Genomic DNA, 17,589 nt, shown 5'->3' with positions numbered 1-17,589 from the left:
CTGGGAGAGCCTGGGACTACACTGGTAGGTGTATTAGAAGATAGGACTCAAGTTTGTGCCTTTGGATTGTGTCTGTTCTGTTCCGCTGTGTTTGTTTAATGCTGCCAGCTTTCACGATCACTAAAAATTCACCAGCTGATCTGTGCTTTGAATTAGTTCAGATTGAAGGTGTGGGAGATGAAGCAAACAAGGAGCCCAGATGCTTTTGGCACGATCTGACACCACCCCTGGTCTGATGGAGATGACCAGATGTCGCAGGACACGGGAGATGGCTGCCCTGCCTTTGCCCGTCCCGCTGCCCTGACGCGATGTCAGAGCGCGGAGATGTTCTGGCGCGTGCTGCTGGGGAGCTGTCTCCTCCCATTACTCCAGCAGATGATTTGGAAAGCGTGACCCTTTTCCCATGTGTGTGATCTGCAGACCATCAAGCACACAGGCTGTCACAGCCAGCTGTTGCCCTGAGGAAAGGACAGCGTGGTGCCAGAAGAGGGGGCAGACGCTGCCCAAGCACCTGCAGACACTTCTGAGGATGCAGGATGTTCTGCTGGGCTTCTCTTAGCGCTGCCTCACGGGGCAGCAGCTCTGCTCCAGGTCGGATAGTGATTAATAAAGAGTTCATTCCCCCACATTCTTAGTTAAAATAAGCCATCAAGCTCAGTTCTGGCTCCAGGGTTGCTCTCTGGTAGGAAACGGGGAGGAGCAGGATAGGGAAGGATGGATGTGTTTGCCTTCCCTCCCCTGAGAGGAGAAGAAAGAAATCTGCACTGGGCTTTTCTTTTGTGTTGGCTTTAACTTTATGGTCGGCATCTGTCGCTGATGAGCAGTGGGAGCTCTGAAGTGCTGACCAGCTCTTTTCACAACCCTTTAAATAACCAGAAAGACACACAAAGTAATAAAAAGAGGAGATGAGAATCCATATTAAAAGCATTAATAACTTGAACAGAAATCTCTATTTAAATAATGTTTTGAAACATACTGTCAAATATTTTTCTATTGTATGGGCTTTGCAACGCAGCCTTTTTCCCCCTAAAGACCTGAGGACTAAAGTGTGCCAAGTCACACAAAGGAGGTTCTGCATTCAATAGTTTTTTTATTAAAATTCTCATAAGATGGTGGTGCTCTTCTGTCATGACTGTCAGTAGAAAGAAACATCAAGACTTGGTACAAGGAAGGATTTAATTGCTAACATCACAAGTGTTTTTCTTTTGCAAAACTTCCAGTGGATGCGTTTCTTTGTCGGGACTAAATTAAAATAGGACTGAAAATCAGCGATGTTCTCATGAGAGATCCTGGATGTTTATGAACCTTGTACCCTTTCTTGAAAATTGTACTGTATCTGCAAAAAGATACTGCTTAAAGAATGAGCAATCAGATGTTTCCAAGGCATCTTCTAACTTCTTGCTTGTAAACAGAATTCTTTATTAAGTGAACGATTTTTAACAGCATTTTCTAGGAAAACAAATTAGAATTGCTCTGTGCTCTGGGTATGTCGCATCTCAGAGGCCTCACTGGGCAAATCAGTGTTTTGAAAGAATCTGCTTGTTAAAAGCAGGAGCCTGTGACTTCACAAGTGATAATTGTATATTCTCTGTACCACGCCAGTGTCGCTGTGTGCCTGCACACCACGCCTGTCTCTGCAGCACCCAGGAACCTCACGAGAACCTAACGTGGAACTGCACCTTCCTTAATCAAATCCAGCTACCAGTTTCCAAGGAAAACAAAAAATTTCCCCCCCATGTTTACTGTCATACTTTCACACATCATATACACAAAAAACCCATTTCTGCTAATTTAAGAATTATGACAGTTCACCCCTTCTTTCCTTCACACTAGAGCAGCAATACATTTTGAGGCACATCAGTAGCATTCCTGCTGACCAAGATTATAGCTCAGCAGGAAAACAAGTCATTCCAAATTGTCTCCTGGCGTAAACATTTTGGATCATTTTTATATTACAGCTGAAAGGGGAAAAATCTTGGGTTTCAGACTTTTTTGTGCTCTTGTCATGGGAAACATGACAGGTCTTTTATTTCTAAAATGAACATTACTTTTGCTTCTTTTTACTGCTTTTTAAGGGGAAAAAAAAAAAAAAAGCTGTTTTAGTCTGCTGTTTTTACACATGTAGCAGATTAAAGACTCCCTAGGTACCTATTGACACAAAAGGCTGTAACAGCTCCTCTGGAGCCATGTCAAACTGTTATAATCAACCCTGTCAGTGATCCACAGATAATAGGACATTAAAAGGGGCTTGAACCATATCTTTCAGTCCCAGTTGGGAATCTGAAGTGATGTGGAGGCTGCAGCTCTTCAGCCCATGCTCCAGTCACACACTCGAGGTGACCACTGAGGTGACACTTGGTTGGGAGCAGCACGAAGGGAAGGATGAGCAGCATCTCCCCTGCTGGAACACTGTGGTTTGACCTGGAAAAAGGGCTCCCATCAGCTCCTGCTGTGCTCTGCACCTGTTCTCTCCCACAGGGTGAAGGGTTTGTCTGGAAAGCCTTGGGACTTTGGTGGACAGCTTTCCGTGTGGTTTTCTACCAAAGAGCTGTCAGTCAGGCTTCTGGTATCTGGGTATTTGTTGGATGTTTGTACTCTTCTCTCACTGGTAACAGTGCTGCTGGAATTGTCATCCATCCAGATATATATATCTATATATATCTATATATATATACATATATCTATATGTATCTCTATATATGCAGATGCTGGTATTTATTCTGGTACACTTTAAGAAAGACATCCTCTTTACAGCTGATGGAGGAAAGAACCAGGCAGGATGGAGCATTTAATCCCAAAAACTTCCTTTAATAATGCCCCAAATTTTCTCAAGTACCATGTGGTCAAGAAAGCCATTGCAGCCTCCACTGCTATCCTGGATGGCACAAGTGGCCTCAAGTGGGATTTATGTTCACTTTCTAAGGCTGTTGAATGAATAAAAGCTGGAGAAGGCTGGTGCTGGGATTGACAACAATATGGTGCTGCTGGTCCTTACAAGCTATTTAAAATGCCATCTCAATTTGACTTCTTAAATAGCAAAAAAAAAAACTCCTTATTTCATCCACTGACTCAACACTTAATTACAGCAGCTCTGGGAAAAAATGAATATTATGAAGGTCAGTAAAGTTATGACCCTTCAGTATTCAGGCCTGGTTTTGTCCCTTACAAAATTTAAAAGAAAAAATTCCTTTTGTACCTCATAGGCATTAAAGTTTGTGGGTTTTAATGGATGTCTGGCTGTCACATAAATATATAGCTTTAAAGACAACAAAATATTCTAGGCAGTAAAAGAGGCTGCTTTAAACAAATTGCTTGTGTCATGATTTCGTATTCATCCCTCAGAGAAGATGATTAGGTCCTGTGAAGACAAAAGGACAAATGATACATTTGTAGCATGGAATTAAACACTGACATTTCCAGGGAAGAAGAAGAAAAAAAAAACCAACTTCTTCCTTCTTAGAGAAAATAAATTTGAGTGGAAAGTAAAACTAAATTAGTGTATATATCTAAACACACACAGAATTGCTGAGATTTTTTTGCTATGTAAGTTAGTGAAGGTCTTCCAGAACTGTCAGTAGAGCTGATACATCTGTCTGTGTGTCTCTGGTACCCTCAGCTGGCCACGCTTGCTGCTGTCAGACTTTCCTTATTTCTTGTAGCTTTTGCTAAATTTTTGACCATTTGAGGTGTTTGACATTTGTCTCGGGCAGAACAGTTTCAAAAAGTTCCATCTGAAACAGTTCTTTCATCTCATGCAATTAGGGTGAGACTCAGATGCATTTTCTCATTTTGGTACTTGCTTGTTTTCGGTTACAGGCTGTTTCAGAGCCCTTTGAAGTCGATGGAAATGTGTCCATTAACTTCAGTAGACTCTAGTTTGTCCCTAATCGATAGTAATTTGATTAAAATAGCTCTGAATGTTCTGGATCCCAGTGGATGTTGCAGTTGTTCTTTATGTTGTAATAGCCCCCAGCTCTTCTGTGCACTGTCAGCTCTGTTTGCCAGGGTAAGGGAAAGCACAAGGAGACTTGGGAATCTCACGTTTCTCAGCTTGCCAAGGGCATCTTTTTCTCCTTGCAGCTACTTGAATGAATGCTCACAGCCTCCTATGGCTGCTTACCCCAGACCAGTCTCTTCCCTCAACTCCTGATTCTTTCAAACTCAATGTTGAAGGCAGAGAGAGGAAAAACAGCCACAGAGCTCTGCATTGGAATTGAAGTCCTGACACAGATGCAGAGTTTTCCAAATCAAAGAGAATTGATGAGCCTTGCACTGGCAGGTGCCCCATCTTAATCACAACCTGAATAATCCTGAAATTAAGATTAGAGTCCATCAGTGCTGCCAGATGTAGCCACTGCCCAGTTCTGCCTCCTGTGCTGTTGGAGAGCCCTGGCATGGAGGGGCTGGAGCAGCACTCCTCGTGAGGAGAGGCACATCTTGGAGCCCAGGGGATCAAAGAGGCACAGAGGTGACAAGTGTTCCATGTCACTGTGCACCCCCTGCTAGGTGATTCAGGTCACAGTGGGGACAACCCCACACACCACCTCTTAATTAGAGGCAAAATGCCATCCCCCAGTTGTGGCCTCGAACCAAAAGGGATGAGCTAAGGGTGGGTGTCAACCTCTGGGTAAAGAGATGGGCCAGAGCACAAATCCCTGCAAACAGGGCCATGGAGGAAATGAATAAGATGCCCTTCCAAAGCAACTCTTTCTTTGTTAGTCTGATTTAAAAAAAAACATAGAAAGTAAGTTGTAACTTGTATGCTCATCACAACATTTTAAAAGTTCACATCGTTTTCTACCGTGCCCTGCTAAGCACAAACTATGATTCATTTGGAATTTGCTAATTAAAACTGGCATGGCATTGTCCCCTGCTGTTGCCCAAGTTCTTGCTTGAGAGAACTTTTTCTTTTTAAAGAAAAAAGAAAATATTTTATCTTGGAACAGTAAGGTGCCTCTTCAGATGTGAAGTCTGCCAAGATAGAAAAGAAAAGGGGGAGAAAAGGGGGGATTTTCCCTTTGCTTTTACTGAATTACTTAATTATCAGTAGCACAACCAACTCTTTAGTAAGGTGGTGACCAGAAATACCATTGCAAGAAATGCTAGCTCTTTTCTCATCCACATCTTTAAGTACTAAAAGCTGGGGAAGAGTAAATCGTCATTTAAACTGTGGGTACTGCAGCAGGAGAAATGATTTTGCCTCTTTTCTGTCTATGAACTAATGGATGTGGAATCTTTCAAAAAGTAAACCAACTCCTCTTAATAAAGCTCTGCATATAGATATTTAGCAGCTAAGCACTAAATCCATGGAATGGGGGAAAGTGCAGTAGTGGATTAATATAAAAAGGATGCTTTTTCCCCTTCAAAGCCTCCTTAAGTGCTGACTGGTGGAATAAACCCTGAAAACTTTCTCTGTGCTAATTGTCATGTTCCTTGGCTTGCATCCCATTTGCTGTCTGTCATCCTCTGCAGTTTAAGAAGTTCCACACAAGCGCTTTCTTCTTGTGTTTACAGGCATGCCATGTAGTGTATTCAAACCCAGGGATAGTTCAGAGGGTCAGGAAATCTTCCTCCTGCTTCTTATTAAAAAGAAAAAAAAAAAAAGAAAAAAAGAAAGAAAGAAAAAGCCCTGAAGATTTAGAATTTGAAGAAACATCATTTCCCCACATACATCCAGCTCCTCAAAGGCACAAGGGCTAACTTTGAGCTTTCCTAGAAATAAACATGAAGCAATATCCCGCTCCAATCACCACAGAAATACTGGGTCAGTGTGGCAGCCACTGGAAATGGGTGCAAAGCTGACCTTAAAGAAGCTGTGCTGGTTTACACCAGCTCAGAGAGCAAGGCATGGCTTATAAAGCAGCTGCATGGTTTGGTTATGTGGCAGAATGTTTTCTTTTAATTTCCTCTGATCAAAAACAAACAAACAAACAAAAAAAATACCCCTGAATGAAATAAAATAATGTGTTCCTTTTTAGTATCACCTCTGGAGTGTGCACAGAATTGATGGAGGGAGATCACCTGTAATTCCATCCCAATTAAATGCCCAAAGTTGGCAGTTCACAATTCTTTTGCTGTTGGATTATTTTCAACCTTCCTGGTTCCCACAGGACCTATTCCCTGTGTCATTACCAACTTTTTTTAAATTGAAAGCATTATGAAGGCAATTTCCTGCTACCAGCAACCAGCAACTTTCACATCACTTTCTCAGGGCCCTGCAGCCTCAGAACAACTGCTACAACTAAATCTATCAGCAACGGGGTATTGGATGGAGTGACCTGAATTACTGAAAATCAAAAAATGTGCTATAAGAAATGGGTTCTGCTTACTCACTGCTGATGGTTTTAGAGGTTGTTGGGGACCGCTGTGTTTCAGGTCCACTCCTGCTGTCACCAGGCTGCAGCAGGGCTGTGGGAAGGTGTGTGTGCTGGCTGGGATGGATCTGTAAGAGCCAGAGAACATATTTCTGACTCACAACTGAGCTATAAAATCTGACACGACAGTGAATGTAGTGAAGAGATCAAGGAGCAGGAGAAAACACTGAGATGTCGTAAGAGCTGATATTTCATTAGTGCTTCAAAAAAAAAGAAACTGGAGCAGGGATTCCCAGCCCTGCTCCTGGAGGGCTGCTCATGGGAGCGAGGAGCAGGCTGGGTGCTGCTCAGAAAAGCCATCTGCAGTGCACCACCTTTTCTGACACTTGTTAAGGAATAATCTTTTCCAGGGCTCACAGGAGAGGCTGGAGCATCCTGTGGCTGCACTACAGGAGCCCATGGCCAGATATTCTGCATATCCATAGTAAGATGTGCAGGAAAACCTAGGAATAATTTGATTTAGGTTTAAGGTGTTTTGATAGGAAACACAGTTGAACTGGAGATCTGGTCCCAATTTCCCAGTGTTGAATATCTTGAAATGTGTCATTGATGCTGTCAAATGCACAGAGGAAGCAACATCTCTTTCAGTCTGTTTTACTTGCTGGAGTAGCATGTGTTTGTTGTAGCTGTGCTTGACTGAGAGTAAAAGTGGCAGAAGCAGCACGATCTGGGGTGGGTAGTACCCCTCTAAATAAGCCCAATGTGCAGATTTCTGCTTTTCCTACGTGATTTGGCTGTTCCCAGCTGGTCCTGATCCTCAGTATTGCCAGAAATATCTCTATTACACAGCTTGGGAAACAAGCAGCAGGTCGGAGGGGTTCTCCATGCTCACAGTGATTCTCTATTTCATTCCTCTGGCTGCAATTGATAGACTCAGCAGTGTAGGACAAATATTGTTCCCATAATTACCTGCTGCCTGTTAGATCCACAGGTAGCACGGGGTCAGGGGAGCTTTGGTGGCAGCCAGAACAGAGCAGTAGGTATGAGATGAACAGACACCGCCTTTTCCTCATGCAGGTCCCCTCATTGGAAGTATTGATGTGGTTATTGGGCATCTCTAGCTAAGAGAATGCAGTTTGTTGTCCCTGCCAGCTGCATTTACAGTATTTTGCTAATCTATTCTTTTCGACACCACGGATGGTGCATTTCCTTGTGCTCCTTTACTGATCGAAGGGAAGATTCGATTTGACAGCAATTTCAGGAAAACCTTCAAGTTGTCCAAGATGCAGTAGAATTATTAACCACCCTGAGCTGACATATGGTAATTTAGCGTTTAATGTTTGCCCTGACACACTGAGGAGTCATCATACCAAGTTAGCAGCTGATGCCCACAAGTTTATGAGTACATAAAGAACAGCAGAAATAGTCTTCTGTTTAAACACCCAGCCCTTTATTCACTGGGTGTTAAACTTCCTTTGGCAGGGAGGTGGGGGCTGGATCTCCCCTGCACTACCCACTACAGTTGGCATAAATTAATAGGATTTTGCAGCTTTTTGCAGCTGTATTTGTACAACTTCATCTTGAAATAATTTTAATTTCTGTGTCTAGGCTTATAATTTTTTCAAGCGCGTTACACAGTTGGCTGTACATAATTATGTCTTACAGCCATAAGCACTGACAATCTGCTTACCTAAACTATTCTGCTCTAAACTTGTCATTTCACTGATGGTGAATTCATATAATGCATGTAATTCACCAGATCAAAAATTAAATTATCAATTAATAATACTGCAGGGGAAAAAAAAAAATTAAACAAGAAATTTCGTATGTCTATCAAGAGTGTCTGCAGTTAAAGGGGGAGTTGAGAATAAACATCCTAGACCAGTCTGGACTCTAAAATCCCTGATGACATGAATGCAGTTGTTGTTGTTGTTGGGGTTTTTGGAGGGTGAGAAGCTTGTGTTTGTGATCTTTGAGAACTGTTACTTGCTTTGGAGAGTTAAATCCAGAACCAGAATGTGCCATAAATGGAAGTGAGATATGAAAAGGCTCTGTAACGTGGCAGAAATTACTTTCTTTTTTTTTTTTTTTTTCTTTATAAATTTATGGCACCATGTCCTTAAGCTGGCCTGTCTGCCTCATGCATTAAAAGTGTGTGGATGGGAAGCACATCAATAAGTCACATGGATAAGTCTAACATGAATTCAAGTCAAAGCAAGCAGGGGTCTCAGATCAAACCCACACAGAAATTGAGTTAACGAAAGAGAAAAACTTGCCAAAAATCCAGCCCTGTGAATTCGTTCCAAGTGAGCAGAGTTCAGCCAGGTTTGAAATTTCCTGGAAGGCAATCTCCCATCCCTGATGCACGAGGCACATCTGCACAAACGATGGGGGTTTGAGTGAGGACACCCACACCAAGGGGAAAGGTACTCCTGGATCTTGGGGTGTTGGTGCAGGAGCTGCAGCTGCTGGGTGGGGCCTTGAACGTAGGCAAGGGCTGCAGGAAGGTGATGGGAGGGCACAGGAGAGCTGGCTGGGAGAGGGGGTGTGCTGGCATGAGCCTGGCAGTGTGTCCTGCACTGCTGTGTCCTGCATGCAGCTGTGCACCTGCACGCCAGATGTGTACGTGTGGGCACGGGCTGGATCCAGCTGTGCCTGATGTTGGCCTGTTTGCTGTCACCTTACTGGGCATTCCTGACCACAGAGCTCTTGTGGTGTCTTGCTCTGCAAGTTTATTGAAGGAAAAATGCAGCTCTTGAGTGTCCAGCAGAGCTGTTGTGGAAGGAAGGATGTGTGTGCATCCATGGCAGAATTTGGCCATCAGGGAAAAGTTAGAGAGGATTCAATATTTTGCCTGTGTAACAAAAGAGGATGAGTCCTAGGAACAAAGACATCTCACACTGTCTTTGTTCACTGGTCAATAAATCATAGAATCATAGAATATCTCAGGTGGGACAGAATCCTTCAGGATCATCCAATCTAGACCTGCACTGGTGTCTTTTAGCATTGCTCCTGTAGTGCACAGAGAGAACTTGGTACCCTGGCTCCTCACGTTGGTGTTTCCTTTTACTGACCATTGAAATAACTAATGTCTATGCTGTGCCACGTAATCTACCCTACACAGCAAACAAATAGGTTTGCTTTTCCTATAATTAAACTTTTTTAGAGAGACTTTGAGAGCTGCAGAGCTTTAAATCCTGCTCTGCTAGCATCCCAAAGTAGTGTCTCAAATACAAGCCTCAGCAGATTTTGTTCTCCAAAATAGACACACTGGAGGGTTTCATTGTTGTTTCCCATTGTTAGCTATTTGCAGGCAGGTCCAAAAGCTTTATTTTTTTGCTGAGAGCTGCACTCACAATCATGCCACAGCACCACTTCTCCATGATCAGTAATATCTGTAGGCATCATGCCATTGGGAGTTGATGCATGACTCTGGGAAAGCCAGAGCTCACTGCAGAAGCAAAGGTCACACACACTAAGGCCAATTATATCCCTTGAGTCTGGGAAAAACTTTCTTCCTGAGGACACCAGTGTGTTTGTTCTCCCCTGAATGCTTGTTCCCTGTGTCCGAGCACACTGTCCTACCAAGAGGAATGCTGCTTGTGGTAAATCACTGTGGGTCAACTGAAGATCATTCTTCACTTGTTCTTCTGCTGTGCAGCTAAATTTTCAAATGCCATGGGCTGGATTTTCAGCTGAAATAACTTAGTGTGCCTCTGTTTGAAGCTACTGAGTCTGCACCGATTTATACCAGCTGAGAGCCTCAATCATTAGTTACAGTGATCAGGTTACTCCTGTGGAGGTCAATATTTGCTACCCTTATTTATCTTCCACACTGAGCACTTGAGTTTCCTGCTCACTTTTACCCAGAAAGGTGCTGGATTCTCTTTTCCAGGCTTGCTTTATGTAATGACATAAGTCTTCAGGAGAGATACACTTCAAAAAGAAATGAGGACAAATTCCCACTGCCGTGATTTGTTTTTCTTGACTTTGTCTTCATTTAGGCATAGCCATCACAGGCAGCAGTGGGGTCAGCTGCAAGAAGGGGCTGCAGGATGGTACCCTCTGCAGAGAAACAGTGGGTAGTCCTTCTTAAATAGATTCTGAAGGATGATCTTCTCTTGCCTGTCACAAGTCCTCTGTCAGAGGAGGAAGAACAGTGTGTTTTGAACTCTCAGAGGTATTTCCTCTCGCCTTTTGTCATGGAGCATCCTCTGCAGCAGAGGAGGGTTTGTGCATCTGGTTCAAATCCCAGTCAGGCAGTATCAGCCCCTTGCATCTTGCACAGTATGAACCAGCTTCAGTTCTTCAGGGCCAAAATTCACCTGATAGCAGCACATCAGCTCCACTGGGATGCCTTCAGTCACTGCAGTGAAGAATCTGCTCTCTTGCAAGAGAGATAAGGGAAAGAGTAGTAAAAATTACTTTTGTTGCTTCTGCTATCAAGGTTCTGGCAGTGATAAGATGTTGGTCACGTGGAGGTGTTCTGTAATCTTCTTTTCCCATCAGAGCTGCTCTCCTCCCTCTCTCTTGCCTTGCTACAGTCTGAAGCATTTCCACAGAGAAGTTCTCAGGCTACAAAAGGCCCAAAGAAAGGCACATATTGCTTTAGAAATGACTGTGCTATATAAATTACTGTTAGATATGAAATTAGCATTGCCCAATTCCTGATATGGGGACCTTGGCTTTATGACCTTTATAATAGCAAGTAATGAAAGTTACTTAATTATTTAATTTAATTATTTAATATTTAATTATTTAATCACAAAGACCATGCAACAAATTGCAGTTTGCTGAGTTTTTTCAGAGACCTGGCAGGAGCTTCTGGCAGTCCCAGGTCACCACTCAGAAACTTTGACCATCTGCAGAGTTACACAGAGCAGACTGGCCCCATGAGCCCTGCAGACCTCAGTCTTTTTGTGTCAGGACAACTCAAGCTAAAACATCGATTCTTTGCTGTTTCAGCAGGTGGGAAAGTAGAATTAAGCTGCAGCAGATCCTTGACCTGGATGTACTGCTGCACACCAGGTACTCTGTGCTTGTAATGTGTCCTCTCATCATGTAGAGAATTTGGTTTCCTAGGCAAAAGGATTGTTATTTCACTTCTGTCCCAAGCAGGATAATGGTAGGTTTGAATTAGACTGTGAGTCTGACAAGTTCAATTTCATCCTTATGCATGGGGTCACACACAGTTACTGGCCAGAGTTGCAGGCAGAAATTCTCTCCCACTGCATTACCAGCTCCTTATTGAGCCTGATTGATATGCTGTTCTCCATCTGCTCAGTGTCACATTTTCATCCAGGTAGAGGAGGAAAATCCTGGTAAACACTTCAAAAAAAATGTGGAAGTGAGAGGAGGAGTGAAAACTACCAAAGCTACCCGTGGGCATAGGGAAGGCTCCAGAGGAGTGTGTCCATGTGGATGTAATTGGTCTGAAGGGAGCAGCAGGGCTGGAGAGGAGCCCTTGGACAGAGGGAGCAGTGTGGAAGCCAAATGACCTGTGAAATGCTGGGAGCTGTCAGCAGCTGAACATTTGGTGCAGCACTTTAGCCAAGCACACACAGGGTGCGTGCAGAGGAAGCAAATCCTCCTGGTAAGGAGCAGGAGAGCTGGATGGGAAAGGCTGGATGGGAATGGCTGGATGGGAATTGCTGGATGGGAATGGCTGGATGGGAATTGCTGGATGGGAATGGCTGGATGGGAATGGCTGGATGGGAATTGCTGGATGGGAATTGCTGGATGGGAATGGCTGGATGGGAAAAGCTGGATGGGGATGGGCTCCTCTGCAGGTACCACAGAACAAGCCATGCACACAGGAGAGGTTCTTCTCTTCTGGGTTCAAACATCTCATAGCTTCGTTTCTTTAATGCAGGCTGCATCATCAGTTATATCAATGGCTTAAATGACAGCTTTAATCTCTCTGGAGCACTTCTTGTGCTCTGTCTTATCATCAAAATAAATAACATTAAAAATCATTTTGCACAGATTGCAGCTGGAAGATTTAAGCTGACATGGGAAAGATCCAGCCATTGAGGCAAAGGGAATGTTTAATAGTTTGGCTTTGGATTTGTATTTTAAAGAAGAGGAAGAAACCTAAGCTCTCAGCAGTGAATCTCAACTGTGTGAAAATTTGGTCTCTAGTCTAGGTGTAGTCTTTGGTTCTCTCTTTGTCTTGGTGGAAAGAGAAAACCAGTTCTTCCAGGAAATGTGATGTATACTTAAGTCTCCAGGAGGATGGATTTCACACTGGAAAGATTTGCTTCTCTTCTTTTTATCTGAGACCAGATACAAAATTTTTAGAAAATCATGTGTGACATGAAATCAGTCCAAGTTGAGGACAGAAAGAAATCCCCAAATAAAAATGTGTGATTCCATCCCTTCTTTCTTTGCCAGTAGAGGTCTTCCCCTACTTAACCTTCTTTGTAAATGCCACCACCATGGACACTTGGCTCAGTCAATGGTCATTTGTCCAGGGGTGGATGAACATTTAAGGGTAAGCTGCTGTCAAACCCAGGGCCAGAGTTACTGAAAAATTCTGGGTTTATACAAACTGTCCTTGCCATGTTGGAACAGCCTCTTTGCAAGGCACAGAAGAGACGGTTTTCTCTGAAGACAAAAGTGTTTTAGAGGATCTTAGGGGTTTTTGGCTTGGTTTTTTTTTTTCATTTCCTTCTAGGACATATATTGGGATCGTTGGCAAGTATGATCAAATGAGAGAGAAGTTAAATGTTCCCTTCACCTGGTTGGGTCTCCAAATCTGTCTTAATTTTTCTCTGCTTGACTTTTGCATCTTTTTATTGAAACCATATGTGATTCTTTCAGCAACAAGCAGTAATTTGTTTGGAAATACAGGGCTAGAGATGTGCCTCTTTACTGGCTTCTAAAACAACTGTGAAATAAGAGTTAAGAACTTTTATACAAATGAGTCCTAAACATATTGCAAATTCAGTTAAAAATAAATAAGTCCTTAGCAAAGATTTCAATAAACAGTAAGAGTAGTTGAATTAAAATATTTCCACTAAAATTAATGAGCCAATCCTGGAATGCTTAGACTGACTCTTAAGTGTGCTCTTTTAAAGGCTTTGAATACGTTTGCCTGTCTGAATTTCTATGGAGCATTTTGAATGCATGACAGATTATAATCTTCAATTATTTTAATTTGGTTTTCTTAATGGGCAAAATAGCTAAGAGCTTAATAATAAAAGACACTTACTGCTTATCATTTACATTATTTTATGTGTTCATTAATAATTATAATGGGTTTTATAAAACAAAAAAATCAAGTCTGAGTATCCCCAGGTCATGTTAGTGCAAATGTTGCATACTATTCTGTGGGAGATTTGGTAAACTAAGTGTTTTTTGAAGGGCATTTTTGACTCCATATGTTGTAGAGCAAGACAAAGAACTTCAAAGGAAATTTATTTTCTGGTTCATTCTGTGGAAGGAAAATATAACAGAGGATAAATGTCCTGCTTTGCTTTCTCCAGATATATTTCCAGGCACAAGTGCAGGGATGGGCAGAACCCAGACCACAGACACTTTATGAAGTTCTCTAAATATGGTTTATTAAGCACAGGAGTACTGTTGTTACAGTCACATCTTTTCTGTAGGTTCAGTTGTCCTTGTTTGTTCAGCTTTTCCTTACACACTCCATTTCCTGAGTCTCCAGGCATTTTCTTTGCTGCTCTCTAAGCAGTCTCCATTGGAACACTTCTTTTTTTTCTGGCAATGTCATGCTCCAAAAACTGTATAATTTATGGTCTCACTCCAATCTGCTGACCACACAGCTTTCCATGCTCTTGTACCAGCCCTGCTCCTGGCATGGGAGCACTGCAGGGTCTCTGGTGGCTCCTGTCACTGCCAGGACAAGGGAGGGGGGCTTGTGAATTCAAACCCCTGCAGCAAGAAAGGGCAGTGCACAAGGGTGTGGATCAACAGAAGAAAACCAGTGATAAAATCTGGTACCTTAGAGGAGCTCACTGCTTGAAATTCTGTTCACCAGTAGAATTTGTGGGAATGGTTTAGCTACCCAGTAAATCCTGATGGAGATGCACGAGCCCTAAGATGTTACCTGTAAAAAGCAGGATGCAATCCTGAGCCACAAACACTGCTTTTCTGTCTAAATGTGACCTTGCTGCAGAGGTAGGCCTTAGCCCTGTATTGTCTCAAGGGTTGCAATGTTCACTTTCAAATGTTTTCGTTATTATATCTGAATCTGCGGTAGAAAATACCCATCTTGTGAAATTGCACCATTTCTCCTGTTTCTGGGATTGCTTTGTAGAAACAAGGGCTGAGCCAGATTCCAGATGTTCTGCTTCTGAGTTGCAAACATTGCTGTGTTTTGGATGATGCCTCAATGGTTGGAGCTCCAGCCTCTCACTGCTGGGCTGCAAGGCCACCCTGTCCTTGCTGGCCACAGCCAAGCAGAGGGAGGCAACGCCAGTGCGGTGCCTGGCTCTGCTGCAGGTTCCCTCTGGGGCTTTGGTGGCTCATCCCACAGGTTCCAGATGGTCCATTTGTATCTGTCAGGGTTGGTGAGGGTTCCTGCATGGAAAATGCTACCTGTGTTCATGAGGTAGGATAGGAACAAGGGATTGCATCTTCCAACATAAACTGCTTTTTTGATCTGGGACATTTTCCCTCACCAGTGTATCAATCCACTCCAAGCTCCGTCCCAGAGGGATTTTTCAGAGCATAAAAGCTGCTTTGCAAGCAAATTCCTTTTATGACAGTCATCAGCCATCATCATTCATCCTGCTCACATCATCATATGCAGAGTTGTATCATGCCAGGCACCAGAGAAGCTCAAAGCTCCAAGGGTTCTCCGAGTAAAAAATGTATAAATGCAGCTAAGGAAAACCATCCCTCTGCCATCTGCTCTGTAACCCAGAGCCCTGCATACCTCTTGACTGCATTATAAAAGGAGAGATAAATGAAAGGAAAATTCATGTGTATGTTCTTCAGTCAGAAGATTGTCATATGGATCTGTTACCATCTTCACACTTCTCAGGCTAAATGAACTCCCTTCTGAACCAGTAAATTCTCCCAACCAGTAGTTTTTACTCCTGATTTAGTGAGCTCCTTGGGAATAGAGAGGGGTTTATAATCATTATTATTATTATTGTTGTTGTTGTTGTTGTTATTATTACTACTATTACTATTATTATTCTTATTATTAACTGCTCCAGGAACAGTTTCAACAAAAGAAGTAAACCTTGCATTGTGTTCAGGTAATGTTCTTAACTTCTCAACAAGATTTACTAAATTGCACCCTGGGAATTAGGCAAATGAAACCTTTGGTCAAAATGTTACAGGATTACTGAAAAAAATCGTTGTGTTTTTTTTTTTAAATCTCATTAAGAGTGCTAAAATTATATGTTCCAGTATAAAAAGCATGTGTGAGATAAATATCTCCCTGTAGTAAAATGTACTATGCCTCATTGTCAATGGTCTTTGCAACTTTCTGTGACAAGTGCTACTTCTTGCATTATTTTTTTCCTGAACACTTCACACCCTTGTATTTTTACTGGAAATGGATTTAAGTATAGGTAGCAGGCAAACCCTTGTGCTATGATTGCAATTAACAGCAAATAATGAGTCTTTGCTGAATATTTCCAATATATTTCCCCAATCTTCGTTTTGCTAAATGCAGTGTAATTAGCATGGATTTCTCTCAGTATAATTGGGTGAGTCGTGAAGCTCTTATGATATATTTCATCTCCTAGATCTGCAATGATTTACATACAGACAGCTTAGACCCTATTAATGCTAATAAAAGTGCTGCAAGGACATCCTATAGCATGCACTTTATTAAACTGTACATAGCTTTCTTCGAGAGCTTCTGTTTATCTGCGTTTCCCAAAAATAAAATATAATGCCTTTAGCACTGAGTATTTAAATCCAGGCTCCTTTTCCCTGTTTCTGTCTCTCTCTATGCATTTCTAATGCTTCTATCACAACGGGATCTGGGTACTATATGCAACAGGAAATAGAGCAGAAAAATGTCCACTAACAGGCTCTTCCCTTCTGTGATTTGGGTTAAAACTGCTCCCATTTTGGTTCCCTGGAGTGCCTGCTTAGCTCTTTGGTGTTTGTACTCAAGCACAGCTGTAGCTGGGACAGGCTGGGGCTGGGTAGAAGTGCAAAATAGCTTTGTTGGGTTGTTGTGGGGTTTTTTCCACCTTTTTTAAGGGAAAACTTACATCGCAGTTTGTCTGGGGCTGTGCAGACACACACTGATAAAGACACACAGCTGTGTTCCACATCATCCTTTTTAATTTGTAATGTGGGAACCCCACCCTGCCTCAAAGCTGGAGGTCCAGCAGTGTCCTCCTGTTTTCACTTACCTTAAGCCTGGCTCCAGATGTGGATGTAGTGGTTTGGAGCCTGAACCCCCTGATGTGAGCTGTGCATCTGCACAGATATTGCCACCAGCTCCATTTCCAGCCCTTCCCTCTGGCAGGGCAGAGCTCACCTTCTGAAAATGGGGACTGTGGTCTTCAGCTATCAAACTGGTGAGCTGGCTGCTGTCACTGAAACCACGGTTGTGCAAGCAATGCTTGATTTTAGTATACCCTTCCTCACCCACAGATTTACTAATGAAAGTCGGATTCGTGGCTGCCTACTTGGGTCTCTCTTCCAAATACCCGCTAGCCCCGTATAAAGCTGGACAAATCCTCCTGTGCAGCATGAGGGCACTTGCAGTGTCCCCAGGCCCTCTTTTAAGTGGCTATACCAGTGTAAGTCCAATCAGTTTTCCTCAATACTAACAGTGTAACAAGCAGTGAATCCTTTGGAGAGAAGACAAATGGAACTGTGTCTATTCCCTGACCTGCAGCTCCAGCAGCGCGGATGCCGCGCGGATCAATCCTGGCGGTGTCTGTAATAACTGACATGATTAGCCATTAGCTGGAGCCAACAGTTTGGTGGGGGAAGTACAAAGAAAACAGTGCACAAACTTGGTAATGATCTGGACAAAGGTATCAAAGGACATTCTGGGAGCCGGGGATCTGATATTGCCCTGCACCGACACGTTCAGCTTCTTGTCAGCCTCCTGTGTCAGGAGAGGAAGGAATAGCAGTAGGTCACATATGGGAGGAGTGTGGAGCAGCCCACAGCCCCATCTCAATTCCTTTGCCTGACAAGCAAAGCCCCCTCTTTCCTTGGGAAATGACCTTCTCTCCCCAAATCGAGGCTGTTTGAGGGACACAGAATCCACTAAGCTCGCTCAGGCCCCTCCAAGGGTGCAGCTGCCGTAGCAGAGATGCCAACGTGC

The 17,589-nt window shown here is 43.0% G+C and overlaps 1 protein-coding gene across 2 annotated transcripts in view; it reads left to right on the top strand.

Annotated features, from left to right (window-relative positions):
- CDH4 (cadherin 4) overlaps positions 1–17,589 on the top strand; it is a 412,941-nt gene that overhangs the window by 299,762 nt on the left and 95,590 nt on the right. The gene's annotated exons all lie outside the window — the stretch shown is intronic.

Source organism: Pseudopodoces humilis, chromosome 19, assembly GCF_049639895.1.
Source record: "Pseudopodoces humilis isolate 2021_Gansu_Grassland_sample_001 chromosome 19, ASM4963989v1, whole genome shotgun sequence".
In the NCBI taxonomy this organism is placed as follows: domain Eukaryota; kingdom Metazoa; phylum Chordata; class Aves; order Passeriformes; family Paridae; genus Pseudopodoces; species Pseudopodoces humilis.
The sequence above is the reverse complement of the archived record's forward strand: the minus strand, read 5'-3'. Positions and strand labels throughout refer to the sequence as shown.